Source organism: Anas platyrhynchos, chromosome 2, assembly GCF_047663525.1.
Source record: "Anas platyrhynchos isolate ZD024472 breed Pekin duck chromosome 2, IASCAAS_PekinDuck_T2T, whole genome shotgun sequence".
In the NCBI taxonomy this organism is placed as follows: Eukaryota; Metazoa; Chordata; class Aves; order Anseriformes; family Anatidae; genus Anas; species Anas platyrhynchos.
The window spans coordinates 106,801,462-106,822,105 of NC_092588.1; the positions used below are offsets into that span (position 1 = coordinate 106,801,462).

A 20,644-nucleotide genomic window follows, 5' to 3' on the forward strand; every position below is an offset into this window, starting at 1 on the left:
TAAAAAAAGGCTTGGACAGCAATAAAAACGTGTTTTGAAACTGCTTGGTGTTGACATCAAGTGCAACACTCAGCAAGGGAAGCCTGGAATATCAGATTTCAGTGCTGAGTACTTTTCCTTCAGTCTAACAATGCATTCGTATAATGGCTTAGGTTTATGTGTAGAAAATTAATGCCAGTATTTGCAACATAAACAGGTAAAGGTTATTATTTGTATACTTCTTTGGTAGGGAAAGGATCACCAACTTCAGGATTGAAACATTCAGTCTTCTAAAAATGTAGAAAAGTGTATTAATCCCAGAAATATATATATATATATATATATATGATACTAATTTATGCCAAACTCCTCCTGAAATTCTAAGGAGCTCTTATACAAAACGTGTCTATACTAAAAGCCCTCTTGTTGGAAGATATCCAACTGAAATATAGTGCGTCATGGAGTATAGTGCATGGCATTTAATATAACTTTTCTTTTTACTTCTTAACTTTGCTGCTGCAGACAATCTGTGCCAAGGCTGATATATTTTATTGCCTTTTATAGAAGAATGCATTTCTGAAGTTGTGTGGGGATCCCAAAGTGCTTGTCAGAAGCTGCTGTAGAGATCAAAATCTCTATAGAATGACAGAATAGTAACCTACTTAGAAGAAAATATCTGGTGCATATTTTATTTTATTTGCAGGCATGTTTTTTCACAGAAGAAAACTGTCAAAAATGTTAATACCTACCTTCTCAGTATTTGTTGAAAATGGATTTTGAATGTATATGGTTGTTAAATTTCTCTGTTGCACCTAAATGATTCGTAGATGAGTTTGGAGAAAAGCACAAATACATGTATTGTTGCTCATTTCCTTGATTTCATGAGATCTATCTTTGCTGGGGCAATGCAGAAGAATTAATATGAAGTAAAAATGCATAAGGACATATTGAGGTGAAAACAAATTGGAATATCTTGTGGAAATCATGGTAGCGTGACTTGATAGATCTGCTTAAGTAATATTTGAGTGCATTCAGTACTGTCAGGATGTCCTTTGCTTACCAAATCTACAGTTTAGTCTTCAGAATTTGAAAAGAACGACACACAGTTGATTAACTAAATGGATCAGCGAGGAATGCATTGTGGGTACCTTGTACAGATCCAACATTAATACAAACAGGGAAAAAAAAATAAATAAGAAGATTCTGCCAAAAAAGTGGACTCTGTCCTCTCTCACTAGCGTGAAATAAGGCTGAATATGTCATCATCTAATCAGATTAGCTATAAAATAAGATTAAGGCAGGTTCAAATTACATTTGGCTGATAAGTTGTCACTGTACTGCTTTTGTCTCTTTGTATTCTCTTTTATACAGTAAGCTCTGGGGGTGTGGACTCTCATAACTGTACATTAATTAGATGGATGCTTCTCTTTAGGCATGGCAACATAAAAAGTTAAATAAGAAGCACGTGCTTATTATTAAGGATGTGAGTAATAGCATCCCTGTGTAGCAGAGCACTCAGGCATTCCAGTTGTATTTGAGCAGCTTGTAGCATAGGGAAGGAATTACTCACTTGTTTATAATTCAGTAAATGTTTAGGGGCTTTGCTGAATCCAAGGGGAAAATGTCCTGATCTCACAAATACTAATCTGTGTGACTATTTTCTCTAATGGCAATTTGGTGTTTTAATTCATTCCTATGGAGCTGTTCTATTGGGAAAGCTACTCAGTGAGTATCATAAGCTTGGGCTCCAATTCTGCTAAGTATTTACATTGCCCTATCTATTTATTATCATGAGATACAGGCTTCTGTGGTACTGCTTAAAATCCTGTCTTAAACAGTGCTGGGTTTTGATACAGATTTCAAGCGAAGTTTCATGATTTTAATTACAAGAAGACATTTGCAAGGAATACTTTTCATGAGGGTGATTTGACTGAGAATCAGGGGAAGGAAAACAAAACTTGCAGGTGTGTGAATGCAGCATTACATCATCTGCAGCTACTCTTTGTCACGTAGGAAAACTGTGGAAGGAGCAGTCAAAATGATTGACAAAGCCTTACTCATTGGTCAATGGTAATTTTCCCATTTTAGAATCACCAGCATTTCTGCTCGAGCTTCTTAGCTGTTTCTTTCCATCTAGGCTGCATTGGATGCACTGAGAGACCAGCAGTGTCCTCTGGCTATGCATCAGCATCACTAAACAGAGCGAGGTACTGTGTCGGGCTTTGTAGTTGAATATATGGTTCTGCTTTGGGTTTCAGGACAGCTTCACCATGGTGCTGGGACACCGTGCCAGCCCTAGAAATGAGCTGTGAGGCATCTTGGTAGGGTAGTTGCAGCTTGACCTCGTGATTTTCAGTGCTTTGCAGTCCAGCCATCTGTGAGGAAAATGCACATGTACCCAGATATTGCTGAAAGTCAAAAACTACCAAAAATGCTTCCTGATCTTCATGCCATTGCTGCTTTGGCTCATCCGAAGTGTCTCAGCATCCTCATGAGTTCCAGTCCCCTTCAGGACGTGCAAATGGGTCAGGCATGAAAATCTGCTGTTTTAATCTGTTTTCTTGCAGCTGCATTTTTTTCTTACTAGATCTTTCACATTTGCCTTACTAGTCTTTCACATTTGTCTCCCACTATGTCTCTTACTCCACCGTGCATATGATAGCACCGATGTTGTTGTTGGTTATAATTTTTACAAACAGAACACTTCATAGGAAAGCAAAGAGCAATGTGAGCAGGTAACTAGATGTGTATTCTGACAGGTATAATTTAGTGTTGTTCCAAGCACTTTATTAGACTGTGTCCTTATTCAGTGAGCAGTTCATCGGAGAGGGCATGTGTGTCAGATAAACCTCCTTAGAGACAGAATCCTTGTTCTCTATTTCAAATTAACTATAGTGATTTTGCTGCTAACATTTGCTACCCCTTCTACCAACAGTGTACTTAGCTGGTTTTGTCCATCTCCAAGCTCCTTGGCTCTGGGTGGGTGAGAAAGCCACTCTGTCCCCCCATTAGAACAGTTCACTCTGGCAGAAAATAAAGACCTTTACCTCACTATTTACACCATGCTTGGCCTTGTCACGGTTTAGTATGCTTACTAATCCTAATATAGAAGGTAGGGGGGAAGTTCTGAATGTCAGTCTCTGAAATCTGTGATTTATTCTTGAAAGGTACTGAGGTATTTTATGCTTTTCCAATACAGAACTGGAATGCCGGGAGCGATAGCAGTGTGAATTTTCTTCTGCTCCTTCAACCTCTCCCCCAACCACGGACTTGGAAGGCTGAGGATATCTCAGTTTTACATCCTCCTGAAAAATGAGACAGCTGGCATGGATCCCTAGGTACAGTACATTACTCATATTAATATGCAGTTTTGTCAGCCTAAATTATTATTTTACAAATGATGACTGCCTAGATTAGGTACAAGTTGCTGATCAGGCACAGCAGCAAAGTGCCTAGCAGAGTCATTTACCCTGCTTTTCACCTTCTCCATGGCAAATGGAGACCCACCTTTTTAGTTTGCAGTACTCTGAGAGCTTCTTGAGAACAGCCACCTTTTCTGAAATCTGTCCTTCTCAATGCATTCTTTTCTCATTCAGCTGTTGCAGAATTATTTCTTCTGTTGAATTTAGAAGGGCTTTTCATTTTACAAGGACCTTAGCCTGATATACTTTGTACAATGTCTGACTTTTTTCCCTTACTTTTTCAATTACCATAATCTATAAATTCTTCTGCCATGAAAATAGAGGAACAAATATAAAGCCAAAAACAATTTTTGCCTTTTTAGCCAGATCATCTTCCAGTCTACCTTTTTTTTTTTTTTTTTTTTCCAAGAAGGGAAGAAGGAGCAAAGAGAAGGAAAACAACATATTTAAGTTTGATTCCTAAAATAGATTAGAAAGAACTGTAAATACTTCACACTGCTGGGGTGAAATCTCGTTCCCCCTCAAGTCAGTGAGTGTTTTGCCAGTGACCAACAGGATCAGCAATTCACCCTACATTTCCAGGTTAATGTTTCACTTGAATAAATGTGGGCCAATGATTGAGGTACCAGAAACAATCTTTTTGTTTCAAAACCAGTTATTTATTTCATTTTTATTTTCTTGCTTTACTGTATTTATTTGGGCTCTGTACATACTGCACAATATTTCTAGAAGCTATCATTTTCTTTCAAGAATATTGCTTGCTCTCCTGAATAATTCATCTTGGAGTTCTCTTTTAATCCCCCCATCAAATGTGACATTCTTGTATCTTCATAAAGGAAAAAAAGGAAAACATCACTCTAAAGCTGATTTATGAATTAGACCATGAGCATTAAAAATATATAAAGTGTTGGTGTAAATAAGAACTTCAGCTTAGATTCTGGTTCAGTTATATCAGTACCTCTGAAACAATACCATTGGTTCTATATAAGTTTCCCCAAATGTAATTTAGAACTGGCCCTGACTTATCTCTAAGTATGAAAAAATGAGCACAAGAAAGAAATATGATGAAGATTCGATTTTCCAATATCAGCTAATATGGCTGACAGTATACTAAGATTTGAAGGAAAACAGAATTGCTTAGAATATAATATAAATTCAGCAATAAATAAAATATTTATAATATTGTGAAACAACCAAATAATAGTTGATAAAAAGATCATTTTATCCAACATCCCACATATCCTTCTAGGATAAGATGTAAAAATTTTCGATGTAAAAAAAAGAAACCAGAAAGACCTTCATAAAGAATCTGTGGCCCACAAGCACTTGTAAGGTCTTCCCTTAGATTTACAGTTATACATGTGTTGTAAGCCGCTCCAACTCATTTTCCAGTATAAGATAAACTCAGGTGTTGCAGCTTATATAGTGTTGTTTAAACGCTGTGTGTCTTGTGGTGCTTGTAAAACATTAAAGGGTATTAACCAAAACAGCTGTGTGTCACCATGAAGAAAGTATTGCTTAAAAAGTCAAACCAGCATTAAAGGCACATATTGATCTCACACTATATAAAAGGTTGTTGCTCGCATCTGAGCTGACCAATCCTGAAATGTCAGCCCCTTCCAGCCACCAGCTTCACTGCACCTGTAATAATCAGCCAAACCGATCAGCTTGGTTGAGTGGTTTGACTGTGGCTTCTGTGACCTCCTGTGTATGCACATCAGTGATAAGCAAAGGTACGAACCACACTGGGGGACCTTGGGTTGCATTTCATCGGCAGCAAGGAATGAACTGGTGAGAGTTCTCTTGTACAGCACTTAACAAAAGGAAAATAAAATGCACTGGAGAAACAATACAGTGAAATCTTTTAGGGAAACAAAAGAGAAGAGAGCTCTCACATTAACATTCTTGGAACCATAGGCTGATCTCCATCATCAGTTCTGGTGAGCAACGCATATAATTCCTTCTTTCTGAGTTATCCATCAATATCTATAATGGTTCACCAGTGTTAATGTGATAACTTTTCAAAAGTTGAAATATTTCTGTAACGTAGCTTTCCCAGGAATCCTCGCTAGCAGATCTTCCTTAAATCTTTTTTGTTTTCAGTGTTATTGAACAAAATTGGTAGGGAACCTGATGCTCCACGTAGGGGGTTTGTTCAAGGTTGGTTTGTTGAGTGGGTGTCCTGATTTTTATTGCGATACATTTCCCCGGCCAAAAGGTTGCATGTCTCGTGTGGTCATTAACCATTCAATTAACAAAAGCAGAACAGAAGGGCCTATTATTTGTTTGCTTTCACAAGTTACTTTATTTTTCACTCTCCTGTTGACATTTTGGATATGGGTTCTAGGACATCAATCACTACCTATTTAATTTCTTCACTTTCAGATATGCAAATATTAATTTTGTAAGGAATACAAACAAAACTTAGATTTATAGTTACCATGCGTATCTGACTGTTGGCTGAATGTCAAAAACTAAGAGCATGAGAACAATTAGCTTCACGTGTGAGTTAAAGTACGTATCTACATATTCACGTTACCTAATATTGACCAGGAAGAGGATAACGAATGAAGGTTCAGGTCATCACAGATGTTCAAGTCTCTTCCTCTTACAAGAACGCATCTCAGTGTAGACACCAAGTAGAAGATTGCCAGTGCATTTTTATCTGTCATGGGGTTGTTTTTAGAAATTGGAAATTCATGCAGGAACCTTTCTGAGCAAAACACCTGCTGATTTTAGTCCGTTTTTTGTTTAAGGGAGAGCTCCAGGTTTAAAGGTCTGTTTGTTCCAGGATGATTGAAGCCAACACAAGTTTAGCCATTGATTTGAAAGAGCAGGTGGCTGTCCTTATGGGCCTACTCCTGTTCCAGCTGAAGTCAGCTGAGCTGCTACCCTTATTTGATAGGAGATAGCTGTAATTCAGCAAATAATTAGCAAAAATGTCAGCAAGAACCTCCTAAAGCCTTTGTGCAGCTGAATCAGCTCACCTCTGAAGAAAGCTTGTCTCCTTCCGATATTGGGGCTATTGACTGGTGCAGCTGCTGTGTGGGTGGGTGTGTGTCTTGCCCTGCCACCTCATTCACTGCCTGTGCATTTCACCTCCCACGCTCCACCTGCACAGGGCACGATTACTCAGTTTCTGTACGGCAGCAGAAAGTTCTGCCTGGTGTTAATACTTGGTTGAAAAGCAATCACATTCCCTCTTTTTTAAAAAAGCATTTTTGGGTGCTAGGGGTGCATTTCTAGCTCCCCTTATGCAGCATTCATGGACTTCAGACTAGCTGGAAAGGTGGGATTACATGTGAAATGATAAGAACAAGTGAACCCATATTGTATTGCAACTGGTGTGTCATGTATATGACACGTATATGATGCTTCACACATGAGTGATCTAGTTTGTATAAGGATTATTCCAGTACTAGTAGTCATAAGGGTCTCATCTCTGTTGCACACATTGAATTACAGTGTGTCATTAAAATCTATCTTAGATATCTTTTACTGTTTTTCTTTGCTATTTTTTTTTTTTTTTTTTTTTAGTTTGGACATCTATTTAAAGCAAATAATCAGGTTAGTTTTTTAACTTTCTTTTATTTACATGATATACAATATAAAATTTTCATATATCATCTGATATATAAAGTATGTATAAATATCTATCACTGACTCACAGAATTGGTCATGTTGGAAGGGACCTGTGGAGATCATCTAGACCAACCCTCCTACTTTTTCTTGGCTTCTTAATTTCAGTGAGGGAGTCCTTCCATGCAGTTGCTTCTGCCTTATTTAAATCTGTATATTTTTTTCCTGATGTAACCTAAAAACATGAAACCAGGGAGCTATATCTAAAAATATATAAAATTGATTAAATAAAAGCACATTTTACAACATTTAACATACTTTCATCTGAAAGAATCATCCGAAAGTTCAACAGTGTAGCAGCTATAGCTCCTTTGAAATTAATAATACTAATATGATTTATATCATCTACAGCTCTGTATCTGAGTTATTCTGTGATTCTTTAAAATCATTGCTCTGAGTTTTTCCTCTTTAAAAACTGGTTTGACCATTCTGTATGTGAGCCACACCCTGAAAAACCGAAAGACTTTGCACACATAATTTAAGATTTACCCTAGTATCAGGGTTAAACCTGTCTCAGTCTGTCATTCCATTGCTTAAAGTGCTGTGGAACTCAAGGGTTTCTATTTGCATGTTTAGCAAATCAATTTATTATAACCTGTCATGGCTTAGAACTTGCTTCCTGCAGTTGGAGGTGTATAGTGTGCTTTTATTCCACTAAAAATACTTGTTAAAAAAATCACAGACTGTTTTTTTTTTTTTCTTTCCAAGTGCATTGATTGTGGCAAAGAGCGCTGCTTGATAGCTCTGTAAGCCGCACACTCTTCGTTATGCTCAGAGCAGACAACAGACAGACCTCCTCCCATAAACCCTAAAACGTGCAGGTTTTCACCCAAGTGCAGCTGCTTTTATGTGTTTTGCTGAGGCTTTCAGCAATGCTCACAGTTACTGACCACCAGGAACTGGAGTGATACCACTCCTGATTGCTCCTAGACTCCTGAAAAGGTTTTGTGTGAACTAAAAAAACGATTTATTCATTTTGCTTCAGGCTGTCATGATGCTATAGTCTGAAACACCCCTAGCTTTAGAGCTGCAGAATCCCTGGGAAGTTCAGGAACCTGACTCTGTGGTGACCTTTTCTGAAAAAAAGGTCAGCATGCCACATGCAGACTTGCCAAGTCGACTGCTTTTCCCTGTAGACTAGTGCTTTGTGGTCTTATCCATGGATCTGTTAGGAAACTTGGCCAAGCTACTTTTTGTTGTTTCAGGCACAAATTGTTTGTTGAATGGAGCTTCGGACTAAATAAGAGTGATTTCAATACAATGGAAGTAAATGTAGAATTGAAAGTGCTTACAAATCATCCTGTGGCTCCCTCTACATTATCTCCAAATTTTTACAATTTTAATGCAGATTTCCTAAATTAATTCATAGGACTTGATTCTGTAAAATCTCACTCTCCCATTCTCCTTTTTTTTTTTTCCCCTCAAAGTTAAAAGGGGAGTGGGACTTATTTGGTACATTGGTATGTATTGGTGCATCTTCTAACTGTTTGAATTAGCTTGGGATCAAAAAACAACCTCATTACTGCCACCTCATTATTGCTACATAATTGTTTCCTGTGCCAAAGATTCTTTTAGCTTGTTTTTTATTTCCTCTTTGTCAGGGGGACTTTTTTTTTGGTACAAAATATGGACAGGCCACCGCTAGGTATTTTAAATACAATCACAGATTGTTTTCTCAGCTGGGGATGGCTTTGGGTGGCAGTTTTGCTTTGACAGTGGCTTGGGGCTTTTTGATTTTAACTAAAAATTAAATTTGGTCCAGAACAAATGTGTTCTTCCCATCCTCTTCAAACTTCTGTTTGTGAGATAAATAATCATTAATATTGAAAACACTGCAGAATTTGAAGATAGTATTGTATTAAACTTCTCTGGTATCGTATTTTTCCCTACTTTCCTTTATCTTCAGATGAGGTTGTTACCTGTTTAGGACAAGGATTATGTCTTTGGGTAGTATTAATCAGCTAATATATTTTTGGAGACTGTGATATAAATATTTCTCTTAATATTTTAGAAGTAGGCTCTTATCTGTAACAATTATTTTTACCTATTAAATGTTTCAGGTCAGATTCTCAGTTCTTCTAGGTCACCAGACCTGTACAGAAAGCTGCAGAGATCTGCTGATTTATAGCTGCTACATGTCTGTCACGGCATTCATGCAATTGTTTGAATGATTTGAAATATAATCTCCAACTAGAAGTGTACATGCTGTTAATGATTTAAAACTTTATTTATGTGACTGTAGCAAACATATATGCCAGTCAACAGCGGCTTCTGTAATGTATATTGCCAGGTCATTGTCCAGTCATGCCCACAAAGCCTCCCCAGTAGACACACAATTCAGCTGCTGGCCACAGATGTGCCGTTGGGAAGCAGGGGCTCTGACGCTGTGCTGGTAGGCATCAGTGAGCCACGGACTGATCTGAGTGCAAGATGTTATTCTATTAATTTTTTATTAACCACATAGGAAGCCTCTGTCAAGATACTTACAGCAAAGTCGGAACGTGTCAAATTCCTGCGTGAGTCACAGACCAAATGTTGTGGATCAAAAGCTCAGTTGTTGAACTTTGCATTGGGCTTTATAAGAATAACTTGCACTTGAGAGCCTCAGTCATACCTGTCATGCTGCGGGCTCTGCATTCAGACAGCTTTGCAGTGCTACAGCTCAGCACAAATGTCTGTATTTAGAAGGTGTTACGTGCTTTACGAAATAACTTGCTACCAAACCTGCATATCAGTAGCTATACAGGTAGTGAGTAAAAGCTCACATCAATGGTGAAAAAGCAGTGGAATACGTGCCAGTTGGCTCTTTGGTTGTTTTATGATACAGCTGGCTCAACTGCCTCAAATCAAGTTTTATGATACAACTGGCTCTTCACTTGTTTTATGATACTTTTCCCATCAAGTTGCATCTGTTTCAGAAGAGTGATGGATCTGAATCTGTGGGCCTCCTGTCCTTTGGTATTATCAAAAGGACACAGTGAGGTATTTTGAGTCTGGCAGCACTACTGGCTATTTTGGCTGGTGGTGTGTGGGATAAAGTGGGATTGCCCGTTACCAGCTCCATGGGTGTGTTGTAGCAGCAAACATTTGGTCGTCTCTATGGGTTGTACGTACTGACAGGACACTTGGGGTGCTGTCCTAAAAAGAGGAAGGAGACTAGAAACGATGCATAGCCTACTGCTCGTATTTACACAAGTGCTACATTTGAATAATGGAGGCAATGTTGGACTTTGCAGCATGATCCTTGATTCTGAGGCTGTAAAATTATGGTACAGGAAGAACTGAGACTTTCTAACAATCGTTTATATGAAACAACTTTTAAAACATTTTCCACAACTTTGTAAATAACCTGCCTTTGCTATGACTACTGACTAATAAAAAGCCTGCTGCCTTATTTTGTCTGAATAACAGTCATGTAATAGACATTCAGTATTGGTCCACTGTCTTAACTAGGTAAAAATGACCATTAAAACTGCAATAATTCCAGCTCATCACTCAAGTATTTTGAAAGCACTTATATAATCTGCACTTCTCTTAAAACATGAACTAATACCTGTATTTTTCTAGCTTTTTTTTTTTTTTTTTTTTACAAGAGCACCCACCACACAATGTCATTGGACAAACTCAGTGAAAGCTACAAAAGAATAAAATATGACCCACTGATACTAAACTTATTTGAAAGTCCCTTCCTCTACACAGTCCTCTGAGGTGTTTGGGTTTGCAGCTTTGTGGTACCACACCTGTGTTTGTTCCATGGTGAGTGCATCTTTTACATTCCATGCGTAGTCTAGCTTTTTAATCCGCATGCGAATGCATGCACATTTATTCACACTGCAGTGAGCAAAAGTCCTCATAAAGAACTGATATACCATGCAACACCTTCATGGAGAGGGTGTTCAGGCATTGGAATGGGCTGCCCAGGGAAGTGGTGGAGTCCCCATCCCTGGAAGTTTTTTGGGAGTTGTGTAGACTTGGCACTAAAGGACATGATTTAGCAATAGGAATTGTTAGGTCAGGTTGATGATTGGACGTGGTGATTTTGAAGGTCTTTTCCAACCTGGATGAGTCTATGATTCTATAACACAGTAGATATGTTGTAGGAAAGTCTATGTAGAAAAGGCTTTTAGACAGCTGTGTTCATTGAAGTGTGTACAAGTGAAAACAGACAACTTTGTCTCAACACTAAAATAGTTTGTTGATTAAAAGAAGATACCCAATATGCAAAAAATACTTGTGTTTTAAGCATAAAATGAATGTGTTACATACGTGTTTGGTATTCCACAAATATGTGAGATAAAATTCAATATGCAATTATGTGAAATTGTTTACTATATTTGGTTAATTCCTCCCATTCTCTCATACCTTAGTGTTCAGTGATAGGGATTCAAGTCTGTGACATCTGTTCTTCACTTACAGTGTGTGACTTTTAGAGTTACAAATGTTCATTTGCAAAAGCAACAGGGAAATATGTACCACATGTAATATAAACATTGTACAGCATCTACACAGTGTCAGCTCAGTTAACTAGATGCTGACACTAGATTTATTGGAAGATGAGTATTGAAAATTAATCTAACAAAAATAATAGTCCTTCCCTCCAAGCCCTTAGAAGACCTTGTGCACTTCATTCACCCTTGTAAATGAACATTTAAATGGACTACATACTTATGCAATTTTTCTGTAAGGAATTTATTTTTTTTTTTTTCAGAGAAAACATCATTTCAAACAAGGAGAAATGTGGTGGAAGATATTCCTTCCATTTTCATCTCTGCTTAGACAATTTTTCCTTCTTTAATGAACTATTTACAGGAGATGCCACTCTTTACAATAGACATATTTTGATAATTTCAATTACAAATTTTCACAAAGTAAATCCATCTTGATCCTTCTGAAATGGCAAGTAGTTAAAATATATCTTGAACATTTTCCTCCAGTGGTTTCAAATGGTCTATTTAAATGCAGGCTATTCTTACTAATATTCCTTACTGACAATCTCTGATATCATAATCTAAATTTATATCTTTCAGGCTGCTAGAGATTGCTCAGTGAATTAGCAACAGAGTACTATTGCTGCTGATAAAATACATTTGTAATTTATCGTGTTGCTGTATTGCTTTTATGATAGTCTCTATGAACTATCTTCAGGACTTAGTTCAATTTTAACCAGAGATGCAAAATCTGGCAATCCCTGTCTTATATTTCTATTCAAAAACAAACAAACAACAACAACAAAAAAAAAAAGTGGAAAACTTATATATATAATAAAACAAAGCTAGAATCATGGAATATCCTGAGTTGGAAGGGACCCACACGGATCACGAACTCCTGGGTCCCCAGAGGACCACCCCAAAATCAGCCCATGTGTCTGAGAGCGTTGTCCTAATGCTTTGTGAACTCTGTCAGGCTCGGTGCTGTGACCGCTTCCCTGGGGAGCCTGTCCCAGTGCCCGACCACCCTCTGGGTGCAGACCCTTTCCCTAACCCCCAGCCTGACCCTCCCCTGTCCCAGCTCCATGCCGTCCCCTCGGGTCCTGTCGCTGTCCCCAGAGAGCAGAGCTCAGCGCCTGCCCCTCCGCTCCCCTCGTGAGGGAGCTGCAGGCCGCCATGAGGCCTCCCCTCAGCCTGTTCTGCTCGGGGCTGAACAAAACAAGGGGCCTCAGCCGCTCCTCATATATTTTCCCCTCCAGACCCTTCATCTTTGTAGCCCTCCTTTGGATGCGTCTCTAATAGTTTTATGTTCCTCTTATGTTGTGACACATGAAACTTTACCCAGTACATGAGGTGAGGCCTCACCAGCGTGGAGCAGGAACTAGATGAAGAATCCCCAGACGCGAGCATTATCTTAGCTGAGCTAGTCCCCCTCACCTCCTTTTACAAGCAGCCAAAAGAAGCTCCTTCCACCAGTAACTCAGAGGATCTACACGTCTCTTGGCCAGGGAGCAAGATAATTTCCCTAGAATAAAGTCAGGCCTGGGGAAATGACTTTGCATTTTCTGTTAGACACAATTCCTGCTTTGTACCAGACTACAGCGTTCAGCACTCATCAAATACCATATAGGACTGCAGTGTTTGTCGTCATCAGACAGCACTTGTCTGATGACTACAGGAATGTGACAATAAGAGGAGGATTTTTTTTTTTTTTTGCTTGTTTTATTTTTATTTTAAAGAGGGAAACTATTTGATCGCATTCTTGCCATTTAACTTGATGCAACCCTAGATGTAGAAAGTGATTCTGTATTTTGCATGCTGAATATATAATCCCATTCTCATACCTCACTATCAAAGATATCTGGTGATCTCATGTGGAAGGTAGAGTGCTGTGTCACAGTCACCATATTTGGTTTCTTTGGAGCTAGGCAACCCCAGCTTAGCCTAATCCATATAACAACATTTCTTATTAAGAGGGTTCTTTTTTAGAGTATTGGTAGTGCTTGGCAAGTATGGAGAGCTGCATGTGCTAGATGACTGCCTAGTTAATTGTGGAATTTGATTCTCCTTTATTTCATGAGCCAACTTGCAGATTCTTTCAAGAGCATTCAAAAAGCTTTTTTTTGAAGCACCAGAAACCAAGCTGGGGAGGACCTTGGGTAACAATCATCTGTGTTCTGAAGAGCCCAAAGCTGTCCTGACTTCATCCACACTCATGCTTGTTGGAAAATGTTTGTTAATGCATTTTATTAAAATAATCTAGTCTGAAGGCAAAACCACAAGACCTGATCCAAAGTTCTTTGAAGGTATCTGAAGAATTTTAAATTATTTCCCTGTACAGTGGAGATGGCCACTGTGGCAGGGGAACAGGTTTTAGGCAGTGTGAAAGTGTCTATGACTCTCTATAAAACCGTTCTTCCAGCCTCTCTTCTACTTTATCTTGCCAATTTCATGCTTGCTTGTATCCTGACCACTGTAGTGACCAAATCAGTTCTTAAAGTGCAAGCTCCTCTTGATGTTTTCCAAAGCCTCAACACACAGTTCCTTTTTCATTCTAACAATTCAGAGCAAGCAGATCAAGGAGTCCTTTTTATCTCTTCCTGTGCCAGGAGTCTCAGAGAGGAAGAGAGGAGCCATCCTCCACAGTGGCAGAGGAGGGTTCCTTCCTTAGGCAGTTTCTAAACAGGTGCTCCTTTCTGTAGACTGCTTATAAATGAGATTTTTATGAGTTTATGACCAATTTCAAAGTAAGTGCTGGATGCTGACACATTTTGTCTTTGCTCAACTGTGGACAGTGGGCACTTGTTGCTGAGGAAGTGCTTCACCCAGTCCACTCCAGTGGGTAAATCGGCTTCTATCTGGATTTTATAAAAAGAGTCTTCCTCCCTCCTCCCTTCACCCCCCCCCCCCCAACCTTCCCTGAACCTTCAAGCATGTTTATTCAAATGACATTGTTGAAGGGGAGCTTATAGAAGGCTCAGTTAAGATCCTATAACATATAAGCACCTCCCCCTGGCCAGATTTTCATTTGACTTTTGCCAAAGTTAAGAAGGAAAGGAAGTCTAATAGCTTTGAATTTAATTTTGAGTAAATGTAATTAGATGGCAATTGGAATTACCTATAGCCATACAGGTTTGGTATCAACTTCTGCAAAGCCAAGATAAAATGAAAGTGTTACCCACTTCTTAAAGGGCAAAACAGTGCATGAGAATAACGACCAAGTGTGTGTCTAAACAGTCATTTACGCAGTGTCTGTGGTTTGTTTCTTGACCATGAAAGTCAAAGGACTCACATGTACTGAAGTATGTTTCTTAAACATACAGAAAGCCTTTTCCAAGTCAGTTCCAGAGACAGCAGTCTACAAAAGCAGTATAATGATCAGGACAGTGTTGAGCAAGTGATTCTAAACCGTAAATTGAAATTTCTTCTAAATTTCAGATCTTTTGCACACACTGTAGGAGCTTGGGCAATATTTAGAGGACAGAGAGCAAGATACACGAGATCTGTGAAAGAGCAAGAGGTGGGATTTGATTATCTGATCATTGTATTTTTGCCACCTTGAGGATTTAGCAGCATGCCCTCCTCCTGTCCCCTTCCCAGCATTCACCAATAGCCAAAAGAAATGATCAGGTTGGTGCAAATCTTCAGAGGATTCAGATGAGATTCCTATTAGGGCAAAAAGAGGCTTTGGAAATCTGCTGTCAACCCATTAGCCCCCAAAACCACTCCAAAGTGATGTATTCTAGGGCAGAGAGAGAATGAAAAATATCTAGAGCACCAAATGTGGCAGCTGGAAATGATTTAAAAAAATACACAAGATGAGTAGGCCAGTAATGTGAGGGGTAAGAGAGGCAGCTGGGAGATTTAAAAGGGAAGGCCTGAGAGCAGCTGAAAGATGCCAGCAGTCTGTTAAAGAGAATGTCGGAGAGCTAAGTGGCTGTGTGTGTGAAGAGAAAGCATGCCACAATGATAAGAAAAACAGCTGGAGAAAAACAAAATCTAAAAGCCTCTGAAACAGGAATGGATATGCAAATTCTCTTAATGCTATTGAAAGAGTGAATGAATGAATTTTTTATTTTTTTTTTTGTCTGCTGCTGTACTTTCCTTGTTTTCTCAAATGAACCTTTCCTCCAGAATCCCCAGGAGTCCTTTGCTACTGCCTCCTCCTCCAATTGATCTTTGAGTTTTTCGTTGTTTCCTCCACAGAAAATAGGTCACTCTGAAAACTCCTGTTTACTTGTTAGTAGTCTCTTAAACTACTCTTTTAACAGTGTATCTTTTCACTTCCCAACCTTATCAAGGCTTTCCCTGCCTATTATTCAGAACGTGGAATCCCTTCAGAGGAATACCATTCTCTGTGAAGAAAATGTGCTGGTAGCAGTTGATTTGAATAGCTCAAAATCTCATTCTGGGTAGGACCTATTACATTTAGGTGGCTTTGTATTCCAGAGAGCTAGCTGGAGGAGGCACATTTGGCAGGCTTGAATGGTCTGACAAACAGTCTCTAGAATTTGGCAGGGTCTAAAACAGGCTTGTAATAAGAACTTGGTGACTTTGGAAAATAAGCTATAAAAATGCACAATGGGGCAGATTTTCAAGGCTTTATGCATTACAATTGCACATGTATTTTATTATACATACAGCTTATAATTTAATTCCATACATAAATAATAAAGCACCTGGTCACATACTTGAATTCAATTTGGATGTGTGTATCAGTGATGTAAAGGCATATGCCCATGTCTGTATAGAGTAGCATGTTCCTTACCTTTGAAATTGTGGCTCTGCTGTTTCTCAGCTGTGAAAGCAAGAAACAGTATGTGTGTACTTTTTTTTTTTCCTAGATCATAAGGAGCAAAGAGCGTATGTGAAATGAAGAGTACTGGAGAAGATCTTAATACATTCTGTCCCATCAAAAATTGAAATACAACAACATGAAAAGAGCAAACATGCTGTCTAGCCTCTCTGAAGCTCTTTGCTAATGACCTTCAATGAGCTAGAAAATGTTAGAGAGCGTAGTCTCAGCTTGAAGCCTGAGAGGGGGAAAATCACAGGCAGATTGAAGGATGGAAAGAAAGTGAAAGAGGGAACAGAGGTAGTCAATAATTATTTTTCAACATCAACAAAACCCTAATCAGGCAGCAAATTTTTGATAGCTTCCATGCTGCCTGACCTATGCTGCTATGTCCAGACCAACAGAAAAAAGAGCAGCAACAGCAGTTCTGGAGGGCATGAAAGTAGAGTCACAGAATAAGAACATAGTAGAGCAAAAGAAAGAAAGAGGTAGATGGTATAAAATGCATAAAAATATATTAGAAAATGCATAAAATATATTAGAATGAACATTTTATGGAAGACGCCTGAATGATTACCATTTATTATTGGTGAAATAGAACTCATAATACAGCATATACTAAGTATTTTAAATAAGGAAACTAATAGGTTCATGTCAGATGTCTTACAAGCCAATCTGATAAAATGCCAAATGAGACACAGAGAAATAGAACTTTTGGCAGGGAAAGTTATGTGTGTCTGGCATAAGGAAATGCATTTATCAGTGAGAAGAAATATTCACGGTGCAGATTAATTGTTTCTAAAGAAAGTATTTACATGAACTTTTCAGGTACCTGAAAGCTTTTGACTGTGCATTTTAAAATAGAATCTTTTGTTTTGGAAATCCTTGACATTACATTCCCCTAACAGGAGCAATTAACAAAAGCATAAACTTATGAGAAATTTTACATATATTCTAATGTCACACTTCTTATGATTAAGTAAATTTTTCTATTGCAATAAGAAATTTCAGCTTCCCTGTGTGATGAACTCCTCATTTTCACCCAGTAGGAAACTGGGCAATTTATTATTTCACATTCTGGTGTAAATAGAGATGGCCTTTTTTTTTTTTTTTTTTTTTTTTTTTTAATAAAAAAGAGAGTTTATGAGAAATGAGTGCAGGTGCACTTATCTGAAAAGAAATGAGATAGTGTATTTGAGAAATAATGGAGGAGCCACTGTCTGTCTGTTTTTTTTCAACGCATCACCTTTGATAGTTGAAATAACTCTGCCTTTTAAATGTCCTGCTTTTCCGGCCTCTAGGTTAAGAAGATCTGTGCTAGTGGCTTTGCACCACCTTGTGACTTTGGAGAATTTCCCCTCAAGGAGGCTACCCAGGTTTATGTCCCCATGGTGCTTGAGAGGGGGGATTTCAGTTTTAGAAAGAAAAACAGTTCAGTCAGTTACATTTTTAATTGAAATGGGACAATGATGGATATACTGAATTTTCAGAACCTCCTACAGCAGCAGGATGAACCTGTAAATCTAGACAAGCTGCCGTGAAATCTACAAACTAGAGATGCCTGAGTTTAAATGGATTGCAGTCCTCCAATTCCATGTTTGGCATGGTTCCCCCACAGGCTGCCCTTTGAGTGATTTTACTCCTTATTGTTTCTCAGAAGATCCCAAGGTGGGGTGCTTCCTACCACTTCTCAGGAATGAGAACACCGAGAGAAATTTCAGTGCACGATTTTTCTTACTGAGACGGTTGTGAGGCATTGGAATGGGCTGCCCAGGGAAGTGGTGGAGTCACCATCCCTGGAGGTCTTTAAAAGACATTTAGATGTTGAACTTAGCGATATGGTTTAGTGGAGGACTTGTTAGTGTTAGGTCAGAGGTTGGACTCAATGATCTTGAGATCTCTTCCAACCTAGACAATTCTGTGATTCTTAGACTCTGGGGAATAACTTGAGCATCACTTTGACATTTCCTTTTCCCCTCCACACCAAGTTGTTATCAGAACAGGACCCAAAGCTCATCACAAACATTAACATGTACCTACCCATCCCATCCTTCCTGCATATCACACTGAAGAGCAGAATTATCCTACCGCTATACACAAGCAAGTGTTGGAGTTCAATGCCATAGGACAGATTTTGGAGCAAGTCAGTGCCTAGTAGAGCAAAGTAATGGTTGTAGGGTTTACCTGCAACTTGCTCTGCTCAACCAAGACTTTGTGAATAGCTCTCTGGAGTTGCCAAACGTTCTTCCAAAGATGAGTGATCTTCTAAATAGCAGGGTCTGTGAACAATGAAGGAAAACAGTTTGTTTTTTTATTTTTTACATTGTTGCTGATACAGGAATTAAAAGCAAGTTAGTATTATTAAATCTTTTACCAGGGCGACTGGCAGAACTTGAGCCTTTGCAGGTAACCCTGCCTAGATTTAATAACATCCCACTGAAGAACAATTTGTTCTCTGGTTGGCATGTTTGTCTTTGGGAGACACCAAATGGGGAATAGCTACCCTGATTCTCAGGCAGTAAAGACCTGGAAAATTTGCTTTCAGTTTTAAAACTCTGAACAATCGTACCATCCTCGTAAGCACGTTAAATACCACAGTAAATGTCAGGAATCCATGTAAATCTTTTCAAATTTGCAAGCAATAGCACTTTCACTGCCACTGAGCAGCCTGTACTCCTGACCCCTTTAAAGCAAACCTCTCAGCCTCCAGCAGTCCTCTCAGGGTGATTCACGCAGATCTTCTGCTCGCAGTCTGGGCCTTGGCTGCAGTCCCTGGGTATGGAGCTGAGCTCCATTGTGCCCAAAGCTCGCTATTCTGTCCTCTCTGCAGCGGCGTCTGTGGTAATTAGGAGCCAAGCAGTCTTCCTGAAACAAAATACTGTTAATACAGTGCAGCTGCATTTCAAATAAACCCTATCTTACATGCTATAGAGGACACAGCGCCTGCTTCTCCCTAACACCACCGTTCCCTGAGTTTAGGAAGGCTGGATTCCTTGAGGCTCCTCCGCAGACACTGTCTCTCTGCCAACCTGTATTCTTAGCACACTGCTGGCAAGCGCCACTACCATCATCGGAATCAGACCAAGGCGCTGCATACGGTCTGCATTATGCAGACGACATGATTCAAGGTCTCCCAAGCCAGCTTGCTTCTTCGAAGTTCCAGTGGGCACCAAGATTTTCTTCCCCAGAAAGGTACTACAGGGCTGCTTTGTTTGCCCTTTGCTTAGCTTCTATTAAGCTAAACCAATGCGTGCACACAAGAAAGCCTTTCAACTGCCACGTGCCCTTCGCAGGCCCTCAGCTGAGCTACAGCAGCCCCATGAGGGCGAGCTCCCTTCTGACAGAAGCCCTCTGAAGGCTGGAGGACACACTTCTGTTTTCACACTCTGCCACTGCTCTCAGAGCTTTACTTTAGATTCTGATTTCTTCTGGCAAGATCCCAGGTGCTGTTAGACAGGAAAATTGCTGTTCTTGATAAGGTCAGAGGAAAACCAGTTTCAGGATGCAGTAGTGTAAGTGGAACTGGTGACATTTGCAGAAAAATAAAGCCTGGAGATCTTTGTACTCTCTCTTACATTAAAAACATTCTGAATTATGATGGCGCTTTGGTTACTGAAAGGATGCTCTTTACAGAATATGTGAAAAAGAGTATATGTATTTACTTGATAAAAGAGTTCACTGATGGAAAAAGGCCAGTATTGATGAAAATCAGGAACAACTAATGCTTAAACTTGCATATTGTAATTACCTAGTATTTGGTTTATGAAGACCACGTTTTCTGTAAACAATGTTTGTAACATATATTCATGCCAAGGAATGGGCACTGCTTTGTAACCATGCATTGAAAACCAGACTGTGGATATCCCTTATTGCACCGATGTGTTACTTACCATCTTCCAAAAGTAGGAAGAAAGCGTTGAGCTGAGAGATCAGCCCATTTTTGAGGTCCTTTATCAATAAAGAAATTATAATTGAGACTGACCATCATTTTAAAAGGTTTTGAACACACCTTCAGGAAAAGCTTGTGCTTCAACTTGGTCATGTTTGTGGTTTTTCCCTCGCCATTGTTTACTTATCTGTGTAAAATACCACCAAATTGCCTGACTTTTGTAAGTATTTCTAACAGAGTTGCATTCTTGTGCCAACAAGCTTTGCCTCTAGACTTTCTTTACTTCTATCTTCATTCAGAAATATTGCTAGTGATCAAATTAGGAGATGGATTCCAGTGGTTTGAGCAAATAGCCAGGGAATCCCAATTTTTGGCAACAGTATGTCATCTACAGCCTTGAGCAAGTAATCAGGCCTCCCTTTGAAGCAGCTGGAAAATATACTGATGCAGTATTCTTTTGGAAACTATTCAATTGTAATGGTTCATGTCAGCA

General features: G+C 39.1%; 1 long non-coding RNA gene across 1 annotated transcript; it reads left to right on the forward strand.

Moving 5' to 3' along the window:
- Window positions 1-4,959: 4,959 nt before the first annotated feature.
- LOC106018195 (uncharacterized) lies at window positions 4,960-10,434 on the forward strand. The gene is made up of 2 exons (XR_002403742.4): window positions 4,960-5,341; window positions 9,331-10,434. It is a non-coding gene; the product is annotated as an uncharacterized lncRNA (long non-coding RNA).
- The last annotated feature ends 10,210 nt before the right edge of the window (window positions 10,435-20,644 follow it).